The sequence below is a fragment of the Triticum aestivum genome, chromosome 3B, assembly GCF_018294505.1.
Source record: "Triticum aestivum cultivar Chinese Spring chromosome 3B, IWGSC CS RefSeq v2.1, whole genome shotgun sequence".
Lineage (NCBI taxonomy): Eukaryota > Viridiplantae > Streptophyta > Magnoliopsida > Poales > Poaceae > Triticum > Triticum aestivum.
The window spans coordinates 6,131,463-6,148,962 of NC_057801.1; the positions used below are offsets into that span (position 1 = coordinate 6,131,463).

A 17,500-nucleotide genomic window follows, 5' to 3' on the forward strand; every position below is an offset into this window, starting at 1 on the left:
TCGATTTGACCGGTATCACGAATAGCAGTTTTAGTAGAAAAGGGCGTTGATGATTGAAAGGATTTCTCCTCGAACCACTAGTAACTATGTCAGCTTTTGTCATTCTGATGATACTGAATCAGATCAATATTTGGAATAACAATATCTGATCTATCAAATCGATTCATCATCAAGAATGGAATAGTATAACATAGGAATTTGATCCAAACAAACTCCGAATTGGGATTTCTTATTGGATCAGGAATCCCATTGCATTTTGCATCCTTTTCCATTTTGCTTCTTTCAGGCAGGTTTGGCTCGCAATAAATCTAGGGTCCTGATCGAGCAAGACTACGTCCTATCTATCTACCTCTCCAAACACAATATCTTGAGTACCTATGATGGTGACTACATCTGCTGGCATGTGATGTTTGGACATAGAATCGAGTCCTTGTGAATGGGCAAAGCCAGGTGCTCTTATTTTACAACGGTAGGGACGATTACTCCCATTACTGACAAGAAAGACACCAAATTCACCTTTAGGTGCTTCAACTGCGGTATAGGTAGAAGGAGCTGGTACGGAAAAACCTTCTGTATAAAGTTCGAAATGGTGAATTGAGGTAGAGTAGACCGATGATCTGGTAGTCATTTGGTCGGCTATGGAAAGAAAAAGCTTGCATCTGCTCCCCCTAAACTATAACGGGTCCCATCTCTCTCCAAACCTAACGTGGTAGTTTCCCATCATAAGGCTTTCCATCTATAGATTGAGCCATTACCCACCAAGGATCCCATTCGTTCAGAACTCAGTCGACTGCTTCTATAGATAAGGCGGAACATCCTTAGTTCAGCATTATAGCACATAGTCTCCGACGCTACTACAGCGCTTCGCTAACTCGAAGCGCCTCGCTATGAGAATGACGCGTCGCTAACGCTCGGCTAAGTTGTCGAACCCTCGCGCTGACCATTCGCTTTCTCAGTAGCGAAAGCGCTTCTCTTAGCCCCTTAACTTCATAAAGTATTTGGAAAGAAAAGAAAGAGATTCTTGGTTTTATTGCTCCCGCTTCCTCATCTGCGCTCGTCAAGCCAACTTTCCTTTTTGGGAGGCGAAAGAGGGGTTGAAGCGGACATGTCGAAATGACAGCATCGAAGATATCTATATACACAGGAACGCTTATTCCGGACTGTGTTCCGGAAAAAGTATCCTACTTGACAGAAAGGGCGGGCACTCTCGGTGCGGAGGTAGGCACTCTCGTCTTTCAACCCCACCGTCACTTTGAATTTAGTGGGGCACTGTTTACTTACAGCCTCTACGAGTTGCAAGTGAATGGGGCCGGTGCGTGGTGAACGGAAGGGTTCATCAAGCCATTTCTCACCTTAACCCCTAAACTAAATAGGAAGAGGGGTACTTGACTAATAGGGGGCAATTGCATTGCACCTGACTGTGAGGGACCTCTTGATACCTTATGTTCACTTCCTAACTAGTAGCCGGTTTCCTGTCGCGGAAGCCTTTTCCCAGTGCGCGGAGCCCCGATGAGGAAGGTGTTAGTGCTTTCTCATGGGGTCAATAATGCTAATCCCTCTTTTTGTGCCGGGACGAAGATAAGAAAAGGCGAAGCCTTCTCTTGGTTTCCCAACCTGTTGCTTCTAAAGGCTGCCCTCTCTCGGCTGGATTTTGGTCCAGCCTACTGCGAGGATCCCGTATCTCGTACATCGTCTTTCTCCCTCCTGGGTTCCCGTGGTTCCTATGCCGCCGCGTTTCCCGGTCCTTTTCTTTTAGTGCTTCGACCTGAAGCGATAGCTTGACGCGTTTTCCGTGGATAAGATGGCAGCGCTCCAGCTCACTAAAGAATGGGACGGCAGTGGTCCGCCAGCAAGCTCGTTCTGGTCCTGGACGCAGTACATTGGAATCCTGAAGCACCACCACGAACGCTACCGCGCGTGCGCCTGCGGTGCGGTAAGGCACCACCCTGTTGTGCCAGTAGCCAACTTCGGCGTGTCAGCTTAGTTATCCTCATCAAGCCACAACCTTGATGTCTAGCTTCCCAACTGGTAGACGGTTCCCTTTCCCCCGGATCAATGAAGAAGGGAGAAGTCAGTTGATTCCTCCGAAGAACCGGAAGCAAAGCGCTATGCCGGGGCGAGGGGACGGGAAAAGAAACTGCTCCGAAGAAAGATATTGGGGTTCCCAATGCTTCTCCACGCCCAACGAGATGCGCCAACCTCGGGATGCTTTACTCCTAACCCCACGGCGGTTCCGAGACGGAGCTTAACCTGATTCTCGGTTAAGAACGACGATGATCTACGTTTCACACGGCACACGATTCCATGGATAGTTTCATTCGAGATCGTGATGGAGGACATAGCTTACGATCATCGGCTTTGATCATGCCACTAGGCATTTGATTAGGACATTGCACAATGATCCGAACACTTTGTCGCATCTCTTCAATACGGATATAGTAACGATCATAGCGATCTCCTCTGGTACCTACTGGTACGTCAAGATCCGATTGGTCATGAACATCGTAAGGTGCTGCTCTTCGCGAATCCCAGCATACCCCAGGTTGGGATGGGTAGGCCCACCACTTCACTTTTGCACTTTCACTTAGGCCCGGGCCAAGTCAGTGGGGGACCCTGTCGGGCTCCTTCCCCCCCAAAACAAACTGTACGTGGGAGTTTCCCTTCATACGGCTCGAATCATTCTCAGATGCCCTGAGAGGCATCTTTCCTTATGATCTGGTGGTTCACACGCGCGCAAACGAGCACCGGCCGCAACAGCAAGGAACTATGACCAATAGAGTCAGACACAGAGCATCATACTTCTTTATCTTGTGATGGTTGAGGAGTTTCTTTCTCAGAGGATGCGGGACGCTTGCGGAGTCTGTGCCTTCCGTACCACCACAGGTCGTTCTTGGGCAGATCCCGCTCCTAAACATAAGGGAGGGATAGGGGGAAAGGGGCCCTAAAAATCATATAAATAGGGTTGTAGAAAGACCACTTTCATTCGACGTTCCGGGGCGCCCGATTCGATCGACGAATTTGGCGAGCTGATCCGCTTTGATCCAGGAGAAAGCCCAGTCAGCCACCTTTTCGGTGCAGGTCACGTGACCTACAGCTCGGCCTTTGCTTTTTGAGACTTCCTCTACCCACATCTCTATGTGCCCACAGCACTTTCATATGGAGAAAGATGGGCTTACCATGTTCCATCAATAGCACCTAACCTATGCCGATTTTGGCGGACCGTGCTCCACCCCGGTGAACTCATGCGGTTCCGACGTGCCCAGAGGCCAGAGGCGAATCCGTTCACAGTCCGTAGGACCAACACCATTCAAAGGTTGATGGCCCGCCCCGCCTAGAATAGGAATCTTTGACTGGGCTTACACACATTCGCTCACTTACGCTGTCCCCCCTCAGCTCACCCTAGCCCCGGGTACGTCGTCTCCAAGGCTTCACACAAAATCTTCACTGACAACATATGCATACTTTTGTAGGGTCAGGCAGAACCGTTGTTGCCTGATGGGAACTTCCCCCATATTGCTATCAATGTCTTCATGTCGCACGACCTCTTAACATTACACCACTGAATCCCCAATCCTTTGCTTGCTGTGCAGTGACAGTACCAATATCCACTAATCGTTGTTTCCAGATACGGTTGCCGGTTGACATCTCTTCTAATTCATCGATACGAGAAGCAAATTGTTGTGTGGAGGAATCAATATCTCGACATAAGTCAAGAGGCAGATCTTGTGCCACTCCACCAGGTCGTATGAAACTGGCATGCATCCTGGCTCCCGGGACTCTTTCATAGAATTCCAACAATTTCTCCTGCTCCTCAAAAGCCCAAAGGAACGGAGTTGATGCTCCCACATCCATAGCATGAGTAGTTGAAGCAAGTGAATGATTTGAAATTCGAGTTATTTCACAGAATAACACTCTTATATATTGAGCTCGTAATGGTACCTCACAATTCAAAAGTCTCTCTACGGCTGAAGAATGAGCGTGTTCTTGGGCCATCGTAGAAACATAGATAGGGTCAACGACGGAACGAACAACGAAACTTTACGACAGCTTTTTCGTACACGTTCACTTGCATCACATACACAAGTGCTCTCTGAACCGTGCAATAAGGTCACCCATAACACGGCTCTCCCACTGGAGTTACCTTAGCCCCGGGCCATGCTATTCCATGATATTGGAAAAAGTTGACTAATTATTATCATCGTCTTGAAAGCTGGGTGCCTTTTGAATATGAGTGGGGCTCCTAGTCTAGGCGGCGCCTTCGTGGAGCCAAACCGAAGGAAGAGCAAAAGGGCAAGGCCACACCCGGCTTCGAATAGGAGGGGGGCTTAGCTCTGGATCCCGCCTGCTTGCAGAAATGAATGGATCAGAAAGGGGGCTGGGTTCTATTTCCGGGCCGGGCAGGAGGTGAAGGCCAGAAGAAGAAGAGAAGTGCGCCTTCCCGGTAAGGAAGAGGATAAAAAGGTGCTGTCATCTATCTCGACCTGTTTCCCGAGGCGTTGGAAATGAAGACCGGCTCAGAGAATCACTGGCATGCTTTCTCTCCCCCATCGTTTCGCCAACAAAGAAGTCATCCTTGACTTGACTATTGACCATTCCATCCCTACCGAGCCGCCTCTTCGAAGTATTTACCTCTGCCTTTCTCTTTTGAGAACATACCCTTCAAATCAAAAAGAAAAAGAGAAAGAAAAGTTCCTCGTCTGTGATTTAATCAGCCCTAAGGGAGTTTACTCGACCCATTCTCCAGTCTCCCGCACTGCTCAAGTGTGCGACTCCGTATGAGGACCTCCTTCCCTTTTGCTCTGCCCACTCTCCGTTCACACGGTTATCAAAGTGGAGGAAGGGCGGGCAGCAGGTACCACGAGCCCTCTGTCCCACACATCTATCAAGAAGCAAGTGTAGTTCACCGGTTCCACCGAATGCTCCTATCTCTCGGCAAAGATCGTGTGAGTGTGCAGTTATGCTTCGGATGCTTCGCCATGGAATAGATCGATTCAGTTCCCCTTCTTTTCCGGTGCACTCGCTTTGTATCTCCGACACACAAGGAAGGACGCGGTGGGAAGAAAGCTGCCCTAGCCTCTGTCCGGTCGATCATTCCGCCAGCATCTTGCATTCACGCCTCCGTTTGACTGCCGCTCGGGAATGTAGTTGTAGATACGTGAGTCTTAGTGGGTCGTTGGCTCCACCTCTTATCTCCTTCTACGACATGCTGTAGTCGTCGCCATATTCAATATGTCACTTAGTCATATCTGCCTCGCAGCGGGTCAGCACCTCCGAAAGAAAGGGAGGGAGGACTTCATTCAGTGACTCCGCGATCGCCCTCTAGACGATCAAAATAAGGTAAAGCTTGAAGATAAGTTTTGTACTTGATTAATTTCTCAGTCCCTCTAGTCGGGTGGGCGCCGGCCGGCCGGATCCCCCTGAAAACCGTACGTGCGGGTCTCCCCGCATGCGGCTCACGCCATTTGAGGTGGCCCAGCCCAGCATTCATTCTAAAATCCTGTAGTGAAATTGAGACTACTCGACCTCAGAAGCAAATTCGCGTGTAGGCAGCGCTGTCTTAATACCGTTGACGGTATCTATTCATTGATACATTGGCTCGCTCCCCCCCTCTTTTTTCCATAATGAATGAGCCGCTCGGACCTTCCATTTCTGTCAAATGACCCGGCTTCCCCTGGCTCTTCCACTGTCCGGGCTCCCTTTCCTCCCTATGCTCCCCGGCGCAGGCCCACCACGCTTCGCGCGTGCGGCGTTTTCGCCAGACGGTCTTTGCCAGTAGTGCCATCCTCCCCGCAGGCTGTCTATATGGGTGGGTTGTCCCTTGCTGCTACGTTCTGTTAGGCGCTATGAATTACAGGAAATTCAGTGGTTGACTTGGACAGCAGGCGGGTTACACGTTCCACTGTGCCGAGATGTGAGGTGCAGGTGGTGATGATCACCCCGGGGTATGCGCTAGCGCCCTTGACGGGCACTCCAGGACCCGCCTACACTCGTGAAAACCTAGGTCGGTCCTCCGACCAGATGTGTGTATAACGAGGCCACCTTCACGACATTCTCCCTTCTATCTTTATCCAAAGTCAGGTAGGGCGGTTCGCTTGAGTTGCTCAACCGTCCCTTTGCCCGGTGCTCATGACGCGCTACGTAACCTCCACCGTGCTAGCGGCATAGGAGCCTACTCAGCGTCAGCGGCTTCGTGTCTCACTGGAGTGATCCAATATGTGGTTCCGCACATTCCACCACTTCTCCGTTCATTTCCAATACTGATCGTGAAACACCATGAGCAGCAGGATGTTGAGGTCCGGAATTCGAAGTGAAATTCTTGATTTGCCCGTTCCTAGTCGTCATGGGAAAGAAATAAGAAAGAAATAAGAAAGAGATTATTCCCCTAGAGCTTGTCCAGTACCACTAGTACTCAAAATGCATCTCCGCGCGTCTACCTGGCGCTTTTATTAGCTGCCTTGCATGCAAGCGAAGCGCTATTGGCGGCAATTAATAGCTCACTGAGTGATGATTGATGCAGTCAGTCAGTGCCCTCGATTATTCTATTCCTGATAGAAGGATCATGGCACCCCGGAAGCATTCCATCCAGCAGCAACATCTCCTTCAACCACGCGAGGACAAAACTGATGTTAGCTACATTCGAGCGTTCACCGCACAGAGGCGATCTCGAACACTACCTATGATAATAAATCCAAAGGAAAGGTCGACAAAATGATTCAATCTGACTTTCTCGGTATTCTGGATTGAGTAAAAAAGGGATATATGAAGTTCAAGGCCTTGCCAAAACCGTCATGGCCCTATTATGTATAGGCCGTACTAAGCCAATAGCGAATAACAAACTCTTTCCTGCTCCCTCGACCTTAATTAACTCCCCCATCCTGCCAAGCCTCAGCTGCCAGCCCATTGTATCTAAGCACACTGCGGCAAATTGATACAAGTAGCTAAAGATCTCGCATCCGACATCTCCGGCCGAACGGTTAGGCAACACTAGGGCGCCTGGGTCAAAATTCCGCTTACCAAATAAGATGTCGAGAGGTGAACTCTGTAATTCCCCTCCTGCAAAAGTGATAGCGGCTGTAGCATCCGTGTGGAAGAGGGTAAGCTTTCGGCAACACCTTTTTCAGATTGGAAAGGATGAATACTTGTGTTGGGTCCTGCAGACCAGGATAGCCTCAGATCAAAACCTAATAAATGTACCTGGGGTTGATCATATTTTTGGGGCAATAAGTATTCCGGAATTTGAGCGCTTATGTAGCTCAAAACTCTGCCACCTGAATACTTGATTCATTAAGGTCGTCACCCTATACCCGGAAGTCTCTATCGTTTTCTTCGTCTGTTAAGCTTCACAGGGTTGGGACTCCCTAAATCAAACTGCAATCGTTGTTTATCAACCACTCACGACGACACCGAGATCTTCGACTTAGCTCCCACAGGTCATCCACCCGGGGCAGAAGATAACGAAAGGGAGACAAAGTCCTAACTAAATCAACACACAATAACCTCAACCTTCTACCCATTCCATCCATCATATCAGTCGAGTCGAGGAGATTCGTTCTTATCTATAGATAAGGCAAGAGAGAACTTATGACCTCGCGGATGGAGAGGGATTCGAACCCCCGGTATTCCTATCAATACTTCGGTTTTCAAGAACGACTCTTTCAACCGCTCAGACATCCATCCCTGCGCTCGCCCGCCCTATCTATCTGCGCGCTGGTAGGTAGGGGCAACTCTATGTGATTCGCTACGCTTGCTTGCGCCCCACCCCGTAAGCTGACTCTATTACCTAGCGGTTAGCGACACTTTTCCGGTAGTACGAATCGCTACGCTTCGCTTCTTTCTATATGATAATATGCACCGTCGGTTGCAGCGCTCCCTGCGGGTAATAGCAAGAGAGTGAAGAACGAACGATCCTAAAAAAAGTCAGCAGTGAATGAGTCCGACTCGAGTTCGTGAGTCAAAGGCGTGGCAAGAGAGCGAGTTCGACTCGCGAACGATCCGCAAGTGAAGGATCGATCCTTTAACGCCAGTACTGTTGCGAGACTGGTACTTGGCGGCTCACGAGCAACATATAGAAAAAGGTTGCCCATCACTCCATCGCTCCTTTTTGAAGGCCAACCGCTCCCCCTTTCTTTAAGTATCTATCCCAGCTTGCATTTTGGGGCGAGTACTACAGTTCCTCCATAATCACACAGAACGCCCAGCTTCGAAGAGCTGCTCTCTCCCCAGTCCACAACAAGGTGTGGAATCTTGATCTACTGTGTGTTCTGACTCTATTGGATCAAGTCAGATACTAAGCCTTCTACTACTACTTAGGAGATCAAATGCTATATTTCAGAGATTGGACTCTCTTACTGTGTTTTTTCAGGGCTGTTCCCGAGCCAGGTTCCCTGGATCCATTCTTACCTAAATGGATGAATGAAGAAGGGGGTATTCCTAGGCACTAGTTATTTTCTTATGTGTGGACTTCGACCTTACAAAGTATGAGTCCGTGCCTTCCTAAGTTGGTCCTGAATTTCCAATGAAGTTTTGATTTTCTCGAGGGACGTAGCAAACTGTTTGGTTGGCTCCGAGCATTCTAAAAATAGAGTCCTGCCTGGACAATGTTGATAACGGGAAATCTCTAACCTCCGTGGTGGGTGTGAAGAAGGGTACAGCTAGAAAGCGAGAGAATATCTTTATGGATATGAGTCTGAGGCAGAAGTCTCTGAATGCGGGCCTGACGAACCTTTTGTACCAGGATCATCATGAGACTCTGTTTCTGTGGTAGATGACTCAATAGGCAGGGCCTAGAACCTCTAAAGAGGGTGTGACCGATCACCAGATCACGATCAAGAAGAGTCAAAGCTGTCTTACTAGCGCGAGCAATCATCCAACTATGGTGGTTTCTCAACCGGTGGGTACATTTCTGTTGCATATTGTGAGTTCATATTTTCTTTTCTAAGAAACAAAAGTTCGAGCAGATGCCGTTCTAGCAGGTACAAGAACTCCCGTTCGGTAGGCGTCTGCTTTAGCAATGTCTTTGATCCTTGATCAACAATTTGAGGAAGACAAGACAGAAGCCTTTGGATGAAACCAATGAATCTTCCGATCCGAAAGACTAAGGGGCTAGGCACTCACCTACTATCTACACATTTCCTCTTTGGCGTTGGCTCCACCAGTTTGACTGCGAGTCGCTTTAGTTATCTCAAATCTTTGGCAGGAAGGGGCCAAGCCAAATAGTGCTCTTTAGAAGCGTAATCCGTGCTTAAAACTCCTTCGCTAGGATCCAAAAACCTATGCTTCCGCTCTTCCTCACCAGGCAATGCTTACTCTTCTCGATCAAGATTTTGGAGACTTTGAAGCTCAAGGATACGACAGCGCTTGAAACAAATGCTTTGTTTTGGCACCTTCGTATTCCTTTCTAACATTAGTAAATTCGAGCTAATGGGACCAGTTTTTAATTGCCTAGAGGGTGGAGAAGTCACATCATCTGAGGTTTGTTGTGGGTTCAATTATGACCCCGGTCTAGAAGACGGAGTGGTTGCACGTGTAAGTACATCATGTTACATATCTATTTTAAGCTAAGCTAAATGCCTAAACTAAACAATTTTCTATTAAGCGCGGCATCCTCTCTTCGGGGCGAGCCCTATCGATGATTTCATTCTGTACAATGTGAAACCTGAAATAACAACGGTAGTTTCCAAGTGCCATCTCTATTCGACTCCCATGCTTATTCTTGAACGCTTGAAGGGGAAGTCCGGGCTGGGTCAGCTAAAGGCGGAGCCGGGCGGGATATGGTATTAGCTCTCTATGTGCTATTAGCTTAAGCTTATCACTCCAGCTTATTACCCTAGGCAGAGGGGGGGTAGGGGAGCATCACTAGAGAGTCTCCGTACCCGGTACAAGATCCTGGCTTATATAAATTCATTCAATGTTATGGCTGAACTGGTCTCACCGCTTCCTTCCTCAATGCTAGCGGGACCCTTGCTTTCCATTGCCTTTCGAAGGGGACCGACCATATGCATACTTATTTTGGTACAACTTTGCTCTATTGGAGCCTTTGCAATAAGAAAGTGGATTAGGAGAGAGAGCTCGCAGATGATGTTCCCTTCCTTCTATATATCCATATATCTATCGCCCCCGGGCACTCCAGAGCCAGTGTGACATTCTATCCGAAATGCATGCATCTCACATTAGGTAGCCATCCATGACCCCGTGTGTGTTTCCCAATCGCTCATCCAAACCATCATTTCTTTCTTCCATCCTGGAACGGAGATCTGACCCAAGGAAGGAATTGCCTTCTTTATCATGCCAACCAGATGGATGCGGCCCAGAGCTGAGTGAATTCCCTCTGGGTGAGCGCTATGGAGATAGGCCAGGATCAATGAAAATAACCGAGATCAATCGGTATCCATCACTCAGAGAGCTGCTTTCTCCCCGATATCTGTATCTGCTTTCGGACGGCCAAACAAGCAAGAAGAAGGAAACTTCCATTTCGCATAGCTGCTAAAGTAGTAGTTTTTGTCAAATCATACTTCTGACCAATAGTATCAGTGGCTTTATGCGTCCGCAACCTAGTTTTGTATCTGCATAGTGAAGGAAAGAAAGAAGCATGTTAAGGTGACTTGAGGGAAAGACTGATCCTGATAGACAAGAATGGTATGGTTGGATTGCCAGTGAATAAGTAGCAAGGCTAAAGCAGGGATTGGATTTACTTCTTCTATTGTCAGTAGCATCATTTGCCTTCCACCCTCTCAAGAACTTCCTGAAGCCCTGAGACACTTGTTGCCAATAGTCTGGAATGGAACATTTGCAACAGTTCTTGTAGGCCATTTCTGTAACAACATATCTCTAAACCCTTCTTGCGGATGGTTCAAAACGAAACTTAGTGGCAGCCCCTATCTTCCCCATTTTCTAGAAGTAAAGGACAATGATCTGACCCAGCTTGCAAGAGGGATAGTAAAACTTAGGAAATAAATCCTCAGAAGTTGAAGAAACCAGAACTCTATCCAAAACTTCTCTCACTGGCCTGTCTTGTTTGTTAGTCCAGGCCACCAACCCTTCTCAGTTCCTGTAGTTCAGTTTCAGATATGAAAGCATTAAAAGCTTCATCCTATTAATATGTATTCTGCCATTGTTTCATGAGCAAATCTGATCATGTCCCGCAAAGGTAGATCAACACTCTGCACAAAGTTAGTGAGCTCTGACAAAAACATAGCTCTTAAATTTGGTTGGACCATAAACATCCACCCAAGCACAATTATCACAAAGCCTCTATACTCAAACACCATGGAGAAATTGACCCTCCCCAATGAGGTCTGCATCCATGACATCCAGATTGACTCCAATAAGCATTCCACCTTTACTGCCACTGGCTGGCTTGCAAAACCACTTGAAAAGCTTTCTGCCACCAATTGCCATTAACTCTTTATCTGAGAACTATTCTCTCTTAGTTTCTTGCACACAAACCATGTCCACCCACTCTATCACTTCAGAAGGTTGCCCCCTTCTACCTGGCCAGGCCCCTCACATTCAAGATTAGTGTCTTCATGGCGGTATCTGTTTTTTGTTATGCCTCCTCTTAGCTCTGCTCATAGTGTTCTTGTCACCAACTGGTATACAAGTACTGTGATTATCTAACTCTTCAACAATCTGAGTAATATCCTCATTCTCTGAATCAGAGCTTAACTCGACACTGGAAGACTGCTCCTTCTCATGAGCAGCTAACTTCTTTTTCTGAGCAGCTTCATAAAGCAATGCTTGAGCAAGTTCTCTTGCTTTAATAGAATTTATAGACCTGTCAATTTCCTCCCGTGTACTGCCCAACACTAGACCACTATCTACAGCAGATTTTACTAGACTAGCAGAATCAATGGAATTGCAAATAGCATATCTGTTAGTAGAAGACATACCTGGTTCATCAAGATTCTTGCGTGAAGCCATCCTTTCTGCACGTTGCTGAATAGGCATGCCATCCTTCGGGATCCTATCCTAGCACTTGTCCTCGTTGCTTTAATTCTTGCGTTTGCACCTCATTGAACTTCTCTTGTTCTTTGGTCATTCCAGAAAAAACCTCCATACCTTAATAATAGGGGCTTGTGTATAAAGGAAAGCAGCAAACCGGTCAAAGGCGAAGCTGTTCTATCTCAACTCTCTGACTTGAAGGAAGATGTGGCAGATCTCAAGGCTGGCTCTATTCCAAGTACAAGTTCCGAGGTGAAATGCGTTGATGTGGCCAATCGATATACAGTATAGTTGAATGGTTCGACAAGTTCACATGCCGGAGCTACCTGTTCTCCGCGATTCAATTGGTTCTTCTGCCTTGCCTTCTTATCTATCGGTCCCAAGGTCAAAGAAATAGGTTCAGTGGTTCGACCTCCCAAAGGTTAAAGAAAGACATCGGTATTAAGACCACTCCCTCCGGATGATGATATGTCCCAACCATCTATAGCCCATGGTTCGTTACTCGGGAATTCGGAGAGGTCAGATGAGATAGATCAAAATGGAATGATCCCCTTTTCTCATGTTTGCATTTTTGTTGTCCACAAACAAATAAAGAGTCCGAAAAGACGTACGCATAACAGACTCGGTACCTAGGTCAATGGGTTCAATGGAGAATTGCGTTACTGTAATAGTGAAGGTATCTATGAAATGCAGTACCAAGGTCAATGAAATTGAAAGGCACCTCTGACAACAGAATCAAAAGGGATTTGGCGGCTATAGACGACTCAGAGGGGTTTTCATAAAGAGAAGCTTTCGCGCAGTACACCTATTTTTCTATAGAAGTGAATGGCCCCTTAGTTGGCTAGTCTGATCAATCGGCAGGCTCAGCCTCTACGTCGTATTCTGATATAGAAAGAAAAGAACCGAACTCCTGGAGGGTGAAAGAAGAATCTCAAGTTGATACTCTGCCAAGGGATCTGTCCACAACTGGTACTTCACATGCCTTAGAAGTAGATTTGAATGAGAATGAATGAAATGAGCAAACGTTACTAGGAAGGTGAACTCGCTATCAAACTACTGCCTGCGCTAGGGGAAGCGCGAAAGAAAAACCTGTTTCAAGCAAGATCTGATACCCTTGAAGGACTCCCAGGAATGAGAGAACAAGTACAAGGACAATCTTATTTTCTAAGGATAGGCGGTATTCCATAATTAACATAGTTCAGTTAGAGTGGATTTGAAAAGCTACAGCAGATCGATAAGTTGCTAATTAGCTAAGTCAACTCCACTACGGAATCTAGCTCTCCATAAGAGGGTATTCCCAATGAGACAAGTAGTTTATCGAAGGGACCCTCTGTCTGAAGATTGTAGTCCGGATTTCTCGGAATAGAATAATTGAATGAGCAGGTGCAGATGGTCAATCTCCATCTTGAAGCCGAGTCTCTCTGTCTTCTTATTTTATATAAAGATATAGAGAATAACTCGATCGATCGTAGAATGATTTCGTGATCTGATCTTCATTTGGGAGGCTTTCGCTCAATCCGTGGCTGTAGTGATAAGGCAAATCAAAGGGGTCAAAAAAGAAGATATAGAATTGTAGCTAACGGGGTTCGCTCGCCCTCGCCTGTCACTATAGCGTGTCAAGTTTCTCTCTTTCCAATCGGGATTTTTTAGGTGTGAAGTGAAGTTCACCAGAAACGCTAGCTATATGCTTAACACAGGGTACAAGAATGAAGAAACCATGAAACCAACCTAAAATCACTGCCAGCACTTAGTTAGTTAAAGCCCAGGAACCACTTGTGTTACACCGGTGAAGCAGAAGCTCCGAAAGCTGTCCAAGGAGCCAGCCATAGGTGGGTTCTTTACTGGCCATAGGTAGGTCCCTTACTGCTGGATCCTCTAAGCAGGGAAAGATCGTAGCTAGTATGAATTGGAAGAACGATCATACCGAACCCAGGATCCTGCAACTATTCTTCCTTCGTTCAAGACTCGCTTTTCTCGCGGGTTGAATGAGTGAGCCTTGGCCATACATACTGAGATTCAACAGTCAACTTTGGAGTCCATCCCAAAGCCCCACCAATCTACATAGGTGATACCAGGGTAGGTACTTGAAAGACGAGAATAGAACCCATGCTGATGTACCTTAGCTTTTCCGCTCTTCCAATCCTAAACAAGATCATAAATAAGAGTCCCAGGCCGCTTAACGCCCTCTTAGCACATATGATAGGAGCTGGCATACAGAATTACAAGAAGTTGGTACTTTTTCCAATCCTTTCTGCTTTCTCACCAGCAAAATAGGATCGATCGCGAAATCAAAGAAATCTTTCACCTCACTTTTAAGATGAGCTAGCGCTCACATCACCTTTCGATATCCTATATTTTTGATATTCAACAAGTAGCATTTCCACGGCATTCTTTAGATGGATTTCACTGCCCCTCATCTACTCCTCAGCTGGGTATCTATTTCTCAATACGGTGCTTTAGTGACGGATTCTGGCATCGCATGGATCTCTTAATCAAATAGGGTCTCCCGGATAGGTCAAAATGAATGTGACACCCGTGATAGGACCACTACTGATTAAACTAAGCCCTTTAAGGAAGGCGTGCGGCAAACACTTGGACTGAAGCATGAGCTGGTTCAAACCACTATACCTGATATATCACGAAATCTATACTGCATTTTCAGCGCTGCGCTCAAGGTCAGGAAGAAGAAGAAGTGTGTGAGATTGTAATAAGTGTGATTGGAGAAGCTTTTAAAGAAGTGGAGGAAGTAGAATGGATAAATTCTATCAATTTCTAGCTCTCATAGCTGAATGAAGAAATAGATAATGGGATGCATTAATAGTTTCATCCAATTCCTAGCAAGTCAAGTACATAATAGTCTAATTGAGTATTTAGAAAAGCCTGTCTAAGACGAGTCGGTGTTGTATGCTGAGTGTGGTTTCTTCCTGTTTCCGGAGTAGCCTCTATATATTGAGTTTATAGGATGGAGTCCATATCCCTCCTTTTTACTTCATGGATCTTGTCAGCATACAAGATACTATACTGTCGTAAAGAAAGCGGGTATCTGAGAATATGGATCAGCAGCGGATACCAGATTGGTAAAAACCTGCTCAAAAAGCTAGAGTTGATGGTTTCGGGAAAGCTAAGCTAAAGCAAGCAGTAAACTAGTGGGTGCAAGCACGTTAATGAAAAAAAACGTGATAGAAAATCCTACCGTTAGCAGCGACTGCGACACTTCGTAACAGCTCCTTAGAGATCAATGTCTTATTGGTATTTGCTCGATTGTAGGCAATAACGTTAGTAAATTAGGTGAATGTACGTAAATCGAGGTACACGAATCTAGCCAGGTATAGGTAGAAAAGGGGTATAGTAGGTCTCATGGAAAGGGAGATAGTGGGACGAATAGTTCATCGTGCAAGTGTTACGAATAGATAGGAGTCTCGACTCCGTCCTTCGAAAAGAAGATGGTTCGCGCTAAGGGTGACTAAAGGCAGAGAATTCTGTATGCCAAGAAGAAAAGAAAGTTTGTAGGGGTGAGAATGAACTTTCAAACCCTTTTCTTGCCCCTATCCTTTTTGCTTTCGATAACTTCTATCGCTTCCTAATCATATGAGTCTAGTGCAACATACTACTACTAATATGGAGTCATATTCTTCTTAAGCCTCCTTTCCCAGATCCAAGTTCCGAATCCCAGGGAGAGATCAAGACAGTGCAGCAGGGTTGGCAAGCATACCTGTATCACTGAGCAAATCCAAAGCATACTTTCCCTCTAAAGAGTGAAGAAAAAGACTTGGTACAGCTAGAATACCGAGTGGATGTGGAATCCTACTTGAATTCAAGTCAGAAAAGGAAACTCGAATCCGGAACTTGCTTACTTCGGCTTGATCAGATATTGGAATCCAATCGGGGAACTTGGTTATTGACCCACTAATCTTTCCCTCTTTCGAGTCCAAGTCTCAAGAGGGCGCTTAGGCCGGGCCCTTCTCCAGAGTTCCGATACCGATATCACTATTTCAATTAGTTGATTGATTTCCCTTAGAATTTCATTCCTCCTCAAGTCCCAGTTTCGGTCAAGTAGTGGCAAGTATCATCTGTATCTGGCAGAGAAGCTTTCACATGCATGAATTGAACTACCGAGATCTTTTCTTACTTGGCAACTAGAGCCTCCCCTTCGGGATTCGAGATTGAAGAAGAGGAAAACTGCTTCTAAAGGGAACTGATCCGAAGCAACAAGTCCTAGACCTAGAATGCAGGTACCCTAGTCTTGAAATATGCCATGAAGAATGAAATCTCTTGTTTTCATTCATATCATCAAAACAGTGATTCTTTCACGGCCACCCCTCAATTCAAGAGTTCCGATTGGATCAACAAGAATCCAATATGTATGCCAAGAAGAAAAGGAAGGGATTTCATCAAGTGCAGACAAGAAAGATACCGAAATCAGGAACCATGGAAAGCAGATACCTGATTCTATATATATATATATATATATATAAGGGATATAAGTGCTGGATCTGAACTATTTCAATTAGTGAATTGGTGGAAAAGCAGGAATGAAGGTTGGGACAGAAAGGGGAGAGGAGAGCCCGGACGAGGAAAACAAGCACCCCTTTTAGGATTCTAGGAAACAAGCAATACTTTCCCATCTTGAACTGAACTGAACAGAGCACAGAGACTAGAATCAGAACTGGAATTCCCTTCTCTGAATTCAAAAGCCCACCCGGACTTGAGAAGTAGCTTGTTCAATTTGTCCTCAGCAGAAGCGAAACCTGTTGCCAAGAGATCGAAATTCCAATCAGAAAATAAGTACTTTCAATCAAGAAATGACATTGCGTAGAAGTGAAGTGAACTAGAGAATTCCAGTCAGAAAAGCAATCGGATACTGAAATCTCTTCTCTGAAAGCTAAAGCTTTACAGATTATAGGAAAGCAAGCACCACGAAGGGCAGTACCCAAACTATAGGTTATCTTGTGTCTGGGCAAGCAAGGTCAAGTAGTGGCATCCTATTACCCTAAATGGAAAGCAAAGTAGGTTATTCAGCCATCCCTCGCGAACAATCAGAAGTCCCACTTTCCTTAACTAATCTCGCCAATTTATCACTTGACCGACCCAGAGACTAATCTATCGTTGGCCCAGGCAAAGAGTGAGAAAAAGCAGCAAAAGGAGTAGCTTGCAGTGAGGAATGAAAGCTGGTGTTTTACCACCATTCAGCAAGAGAAACCCACTGGAACCTTTTCATAGGACCATAGAAAACATGCTGCTTCCTGTATAGAGATGACTGCTTCTTTAATGAAGTTGATCGTCTATCTCAAGTGGTGGTGATCGACTCCACGAATAGCCTGAACCTGAGAAATGTATATCTGCAAACGGGAACTTCCTGTTGTCTCGAATCAGGTCTGCTATTTCTATTCATAACTCTCTAGCTGGAATCGACCAAAATAGCCCTTGACGGCAATAAGAGGATCCTAACTACTACACGGTTCGAAATCTCAATCGAATGATACCTCAATTGAACCTGTTGAGTCAGTTATTGGAAAGATATCACTATCAGCCTCACAGCAATCTTTAGGAAAATGCAGAC

The 17,500-nt window shown here is 46.1% G+C and overlaps 1 long non-coding RNA gene and 1 pseudogene across 1 annotated transcript in view; one reads left to right on the forward strand and one right to left on the reverse strand.

Moving 5' to 3' along the window:
- The first annotated feature begins 4,853 nt into the window (after positions 1-4,853).
- On the forward strand, positions 4,854-5,336 carry LOC123068201 (uncharacterized; annotated as a pseudogene).
- Positions 5,337-14,070: 8,734 nt separating this feature from the next.
- The window catches only part of LOC123068202 (uncharacterized), an 11,448-nt gene continuing 8,018 nt past the window's right edge, over positions 14,071-17,500 (reverse strand). The window contains exon 3 of the long non-coding RNA XR_006431620.1: positions 14,071-14,082. This is a non-coding gene — a long non-coding RNA (uncharacterized lncRNA). The remainder of the gene's footprint in view (positions 14,083-17,500) is intronic.